The following is a 7,433-nucleotide window of genomic DNA, read 5'->3' on the forward strand; positions in this document are numbered from 1 at the left end:
AGCCATAAACAGTGATAAAAAGCTCTGCCCTTCCTCCTGCACTCTCTAGGTGGCTGAGCATTTAACCAGCTTGAAATACCTGCTTAAGCAGCCTTGCTGCCAGACACATGGGGCTCCCCTGTGCGGGCAGATCTTGTCAGGTACCACAGGGTGACACTGAACGAGCACTGCAGGGAGCTTTCTGTAATCTCTCTGTAATAGGTTAGCACAGTGATTTCTACCTGCAGGAATTGATGTTCCTTGGTTCAGGCCATGTCATAAGACAAAACAATGTGGGTCAGAACACTGTACCTGACAGGAGGGTGAATCACTAACTAGCATGTTAACAGGTATGTAGAATGCGCTTGAAGCTATTTTGTAACATGTGCATGAGAAGTTACGGTATCTTACGGATGTATTTTGTGGCTCGAGTCTATCCCCATGGCTCCTCTATCTCCCTTCAGGACTGTCAGCATGTTCTGCTCTTCCTTATCCTGATGGAGTCTTAGGCCAGGACCAAGAGTTACTTCCCTGCACTAACTGTATCACCAGCCAGCCTCATATGACTTTCAAAACAAAAAGGAGTTTTTAATTCTAAGTTTTACCACAGGTTATTCAGATATGATTTACCATTGCTACAGCAGGAGAGAAAACATTCTCCTGACAACTCCACAACCAGGAGAGCATCTCAGTCTTTTTTTGCCCATTCTGTTCAAGCAGTTCTTTTCTTGCTCCTGCCTGTTTTCTGGGTGACTGGCTTGCAGCTTTTAAGGATCCTTTCTGTAGCACAGACCACAGCTACCTTCTAGAGAAACTGGCTAGATGACCATGAGCAAGGATTGTCTCCTTTCTTCCTTGCATGAACGACTGCTGCTCCCCACACATGTGCCTGTTTGCACATTCCCAGCGAAGCCCCTGCTCTTGCGTATGACAGACACAGCTGTGCCAGGCCGTTTATTCAGCACACAGGCACATTCCTCAGTGGCTCAGGTACCAGTTTAAAATAGCACATACTGCCTATTTATGTTCACTTGAAGCAAATCTAAATAGTCTTAACAGACAAGTTAATTCCTGGGATTATAACTGCCTGCAAAGGGCAGTTTGCTTCAGTTCCAGCTGGATCCGTGAGATGCTGCGGCAGCTTTGGAGGAAGGTAGCATTGGTGTTACACACAATGCATGATGGTTTGGAAACCTGAGGAGAAATGCTACACACTTCACATGCAGAGCTGTGGATCAGCCTGAGGATCCTAGTGAGGCTGGTCACAATAAAGGGTTTTTAAAACCTAGTAAATATCTCTTGGAGGTTCTTGTTTCATGTCCTAGTATGAATTTCTTAATACATGAATAAAGCAAGATAAAAATTCAGGTAAATGTTAATTAAGTTGAGTATGTATCAGCATCTACATGGAAAATAATCCCCAAACTAAGATTTTGCAATTATCTCAAAGCAAATAATGTGAATTGAGGAAAAACTAGAAGAAATACTAACATACTGAAGTGTTAAAAATCATCCTTTGGTGATGTTTCAAAATGCAAAATTCTGCTAGGTAGTAGTTACTTCTTGAAGGGAGAAGAAAAAAAGAAAACAAACCCCACACTAGTTGGTCTTTAACATCACTTTAAACAAATTTGAAACTACAGACACTAAAATGCTAGAATTATAATAGATTATTACTGAGTCAAAATTGCCAGATATTGCATTTGGCCTAAACAGAAATAATTTCAACCCAAGTGGTCAGGTTAGGAGGTAACATGACATTCACTTTGTTTAGTTGGTAGCTCAGATGTGGTGACATCCAGAAAGGATGGTCATGGCACTGCTAAAGTTTGGTCTAGCTCAAAGTGAGGAGTTTCTAATGGTAGGCATGGGATTAGGAAGATTTTTCACTTTTGACTCTCAATTGAATACCCTTGCTTTGTGACACTGTTTCTAAACCAGGACTGTGATGTCCAGAGTATCCTTTGCATTTACGTTACTGAACTTCTGCGGTAACTCCAGCAATTCCAGTTCAATGTGATTTTATTCTGGAGTGGTCTACTGACTTTTGCCATGGTGTGAATGTATGAATGAAGCTTGTAGGTGCTTCACTGGTGTATTGTTTGAGCCATTGGGGTCATCTGGCACAGATCTCTGTCTCAATTTTAAGATACTTACTAAGCGGTTATGATCACTTAAATTTACAGCATTGAAGACAGTGACTTACTGCTTTTCTCAAAGCGTTTCTGTTAATTCACCTAAAATTTAAAATATCCCTTCAATTTCTACTCACAAACCATTGCAAATAATTGCCAAGACTTTACATGGAAATCTGCAGTTTCAGTATCTGGTGTGAGAACAGAAACACGTATCTTCCCAAGATATGAGAGTGGTGACCATTACAAACATTCATTATCACTGATAAGCACAAAAGCACAATCCAGGTGGACTTCCTTCAACCCTCATTCCTCTCTGAGAACAGAGGTTTAGGGATAGGGTACAGTCTGGGGCTGACACACAGCAAAGAAACTGGAAAGAAACAGAGGACCTTGAAATTGCAGAAGTTTGGCACTATTTCTTTAGCCTGGTCATTATATAATGTGCAAAGATAGACACCCTAAATTATTGTTATGGCTTTCTTCCCATGGGTGAACTGGTGTTAGTAACTGGATGGTAGAAACGCAAAGAAACCTGAGCTGTAAAGCAATACAGGTTAAAAGTTCAGCTTTCCACCTTTATGATGGCAGGTTTCACTCTCTCACTGAGAATGCCTCATTTGTATTTACTTTTTAGGGTCATTATCTGTCCCACGAGAGTCTTTGTGAAGGTCCAAATTTCAAATAAACAGTACACTGTAAGACAGGTATGTGTGGATAATTTTTGTTGTATTTGGCTAAAATATGGGTACTAAGCTCAATAGGTAAACATAAAAGTATGCCATTGAAAACAATGCATTCCCATTAGTGTTTGAATATGTGCCTAAACTCCATGTACACTTTTACATGGTTATGTCATTTCCTGTGTAAAATGGGCTTGTTTATACAGCAGCCATATGAAAGATGCAGTAACCCACTATGTGGGCTATTTGAAGCTTTCTTTAAGAAACATAAAAACCCCTTGACCCTTGTATAATAAAAGGTGTTAAAAGATACTGCTTTTATAACATCTTAGCCAAGACTAATAAGAATGTACAAAGCAAACAAGTTGGGGTTTTTTTTCACTCCATAGTCCTGGTCAATCACGTGTTATTTTATGAATTTACTGTTGCTGTTGGGTAGTAAAATGATATTTAAAAATTAAATTGCCTGAGATTTCATTGCTTCTTGACAAATTTAATAAACAAGGAAATCTAAACATTTTTTGAAAACCAGTAAAACCAGTGCAATAAATGCACTTTGCTGAGTGCTCAGAAGACCCATTTGTTCTGTCATCCCGAGTTCACTGATGCCCCTGTTTTGCTGGGGTTTCTTTTCAAAACTAGTTTCAACTTTCTGCAGTGATTTGGCTAGCTGAAGTCATGCAAATGGATTCAGTTTTCCCTGATGTCATTTTGAAAGGCACAGCTGTCAAGAAAAAATTACTCTGTTAATAATAACAGTGATTAATTGGCTAGAGGACAGAAAATGCTCTTTTCACTGGTTTTTCTCTAAGTCTGTTTGCTATAATATCTTATGCCAGGCTTTGCCATCCAAGAATCCAGGCTGAGCAGACTCTGCCCACTGTACTGCCAGAGAAATGCCATTAAAATGAGGGTATTGCTTCTGCACGTTCAGTTACTGTCTGCCTGTTTTTAAAGATCCCATTTATCATGGCATAAAGTCAGAAATAAGCCTTTTATTGATAAAACCAGACACATTTCAGTTTGCTCATGCAAATGGCTTCAAAATATTAATCTTTCTCCAGAAATGTTGAAAGAGAAACACAACTTGGCTCCTCCACGGGCTTAGAGAAGGGGTTGTATATCTTCACGGGAGCTCTCTTTTCTGCAGAGGTGCAATAAGACTCATAAAGTTTAGATGGCAAAGAAGTCATTAACTCATATGGTTACTGATCAGATTACAGGAACCCAGCTAGGGAGGATAAAAAGCTAATGGTAGCACAGGGAGAAGCACATGCTGCAGGAGGAGGTGCTCTAAAGAAACACTTGAGGGCATATGGCTTGGGAGAACGGACACAGGGAGAAGTGGCTTTCAGGGAGATGCAGACAGGCAGCCCCACAGCAGTGGAGCACAGCAGGGGCTGAGGACATGGTGAAAGATTGAATAGTACTCATAGAATCATAGAATAGTTAGGGTTGGAAAGGACCTTAAGATCATGTAGTTCCAACCCCCCTGCCATGGGCAGGGACACCCCACACTAAACCATGCCATCCAAGGCCTCATCCAACCTGGCCTTGAACACCGCCAAGGATGGAGCATTCACAACCTCCCTGGGCAACCCATTCCAGTGCCTCACCACCCTCTCAGTAAAGAACTTCTTCCTTATATCCAATCTAAACTTCCCCTGTTTAAGTTTGAACCCGTTACCCCTTGTCCTGTCACTACAGTCCCTGATGAAGAGTACCTCCTCAGCATCCTTGTAGGCCCCCTTCAGATACTGGAAGGCTGCTCTGAGGTCTCCACGCAGCCTTCTCTTCTCCAGGCTGAACAGCCCCAACTTTCTCAGCCTGTCTCCATACAGGAGGTGCTCCAGTCCCTGATCATCCTCGTGGCCCTCCTCTGGACTTGTTCCAACAGTTCCATGTCCTTTTTATGTTGAGGACACCAGAACTGCACACAATACTGCAAGTGAGGTCTCATGAGAGCAGAGGGGCAGGATCACCTCCTTCGACCTGCTGGTCATGCTCCTCTTAATGCAGCCCAGGATACAGTTGGCTTTCTGGGCTGTGAGTGCGCACTGCCGGCTCATGTTCATGTTCATGTAGAGTGTAAGACACTCTACAGTTGCTCCTGCAACCAGGACAGAATGCAGGAGCAACTGTAGAGCAAATGTACACCCAAATGAAACAAGGGATGGGTTAGGTGGGGATAGAAGTGTCTACATGCCTACCAGGAAAAAACCTTTTTCTGAGGGTTTGGTGTGAAGGAATTCTTCCTTCCTTCAACTTGCCTGTCCTCACGCTAATGGCTTTCAGAGCCAGACCTGTGGCCTAGAAGGTGCTGAAGGCTTAGAACAAGAGCAGGCTGCTGAAGCCCAGCAAAGCCAAGTAGTTTCTGACAGTGGCATTGAACAGCCAGAAATGGTAGCTTTAGCACAACACTGTCTGTGGCCATCTGTTCTCAGCAACAGAGCTGAGAAACCTGAACCTGGATGCTGAGGCAGTGTCATCTGTGAGATTTTCAGAGGGATGATGAATTTCACTGCTGGGCCGCAGGCAGACAAGCAGTCTGTCTTCTCCAAGCCATGTGCAGCCTGAGGTTAAAAAGACCAATCTTGCAGCTCTGGACAGTTACATCAAGTGCATTTTGGTGCTTTTTGCAACAGCCCTTGGCTCAGCAGGCTGATTCAGAGCACTGAAGTAAGTGGCTTCTCAGATAGCTGGAGGGAAGAGGCAGGCTCTGGGAGAGCAAACTGAAGTGGCATCAGGCACAGTGTCTCCTACTGCGCAGCTGCGTTTGGGCTGCTACTTGGGAAAGCTCCATTTTCCTGCCTGCACACTCCAGCGTGAAGCCAGATAGTGTGCAAATATAGGTGATCTGACCTAGATTTCTAATCTAAATGACACAGAGGAAGGACTTGTGCTAAATGCTTCCACATTCAGCCTTTTACCCCAGTTCCTTGGGCCAACAGCTGTATTGCAGGCAGCCTGATATTTTAGGTACATTATGAGGACAGCTGCTGGATGAATCCTACAGGCAAGAAATACCAAGTGCGAGGAGGGAGAGAGGAGGGAAAGAAAGGAGTTGAGCAATTGTCAGCTGCATAGCTGATACTCAGGCTCTAGGCATGCATCCAAACAGATACTGTAGCACATAAATGTGTTTGCAAGATATCACTGACAGCAGTGGTGATACATGTCACAGTATTTTTACAGATCCCTGCACTATAGCCTGGTGCCCAGGCTCGGTCAAGGCTGAGATGTTTGAACATCTAGTGCCTACAGTCCATGCACTTTCACTAAATAACATCCATACTGGAATTTAAACCCACTTGGTGTGGGTTGGTGGTGGAAAACGAATCTCAGATGTATGCAATTTCTACACTAGAGAAATGGGACAAGTTTATTGATGACTTTTTATTTTTCCTATGAAATAATGTTGTGTGAATAATATTCAATCAATGAGTTCCAGAAAATGTAAGCTGGAATCTTTCTGAGGCATAGAAACTTTAAAAGCAGCTTGATTCTATGGAGTTCTAAGAAAAATTACCTGCTATTTATCTCAAAGCACAGTGGAGCTATCTGTCTCCCAAAACATTCTCATGGTTTTGGTAAGAGAAAAAGCCATAGGAAATAATTCACTTCTTGCAACAGTAATGAAATAATTCACTTCTTGCAACAGTAATGAAATATTCCCCATGCCAGTAAGATAAGAAAGTGATGAGGAGCATGTGCTGGCGTCGGAGTTTTAAAACATTTAACCTGCACCAATAAGCCTACTGATTTTTAATAAATCTTGGAATTCTGGGGAAATTCCAGAGGTTTGAGAGACTCAGGAGAAAAGGAATTTAATTCAGTACTATAAAGGGTCACTGTGCTGACCTGGCAATTATAAGCAAATTATGGGACTGTTGATACTGACTGAATCTTATACTGTGATTGAAGGATGGAGTTGAATTCATAGGCACTAAGGGCAGGAAGAACAATTAAGCGCATTTAGCCTGATGAGCCCTGCTTACCCTAGGTAAAAAATTATACCTCGGAGTTCCTGAAATGTCAGCTCAGGTTTTACAGCAATCAAGGCAGCAAACACGACTTTAGGAATGACTGGGAGAGAAATGGAAAACAAATGAGAAAACAATATGCAGGCACTCCAGGGATTTACACCACTCTTGGACACTTCGTGGTACCTTTGGAGAAGGGCAATGAGAACAACTGGAAGTATGAACCAGCTTCTGTGAGAGAGTAATTAGACTGGAGTCCTTCAGGGAAAGGTGACTGGGGCAAGAAGGAAAAGTGATGAGAGCTAAGAATGGGAATTGGAAGCAAGTTTTCTCCCTAACAAAGAATCGCAATGCACCAAATGGAACTGGTTCAGGACAGGTTTGAAACAAGCAGAATGGTACTGATTCCCACAGTACAGCCCAGCTGCAGAACTCCTGACCACATCCTGCTTTGGATGCTAAAAGTCTACATATGTTTAAAAAAAATAGTAAGTTCATGGAAGAAAAATCCATGAAAAGCTGCTGCTCTTGAGTCCATGGGACTTTCTGAGCCACCGGTAGCTGGAAGCTGAGAAGCCGTGCCAGGAAAACCTCACTGCACATTTGTCCTGTCGTTTTCTTTTTAGGGATCTGCTGTTGCCTATAGGAATTGG

The sequence above is a fragment of the Psittacula echo genome (assembly GCF_963264785.1).
Source record: "Psittacula echo genome assembly, chromosome: 12".
In the NCBI taxonomy this organism is placed as follows: domain Eukaryota; kingdom Metazoa; phylum Chordata; class Aves; order Psittaciformes; family Psittacidae; genus Psittacula; species Psittacula echo.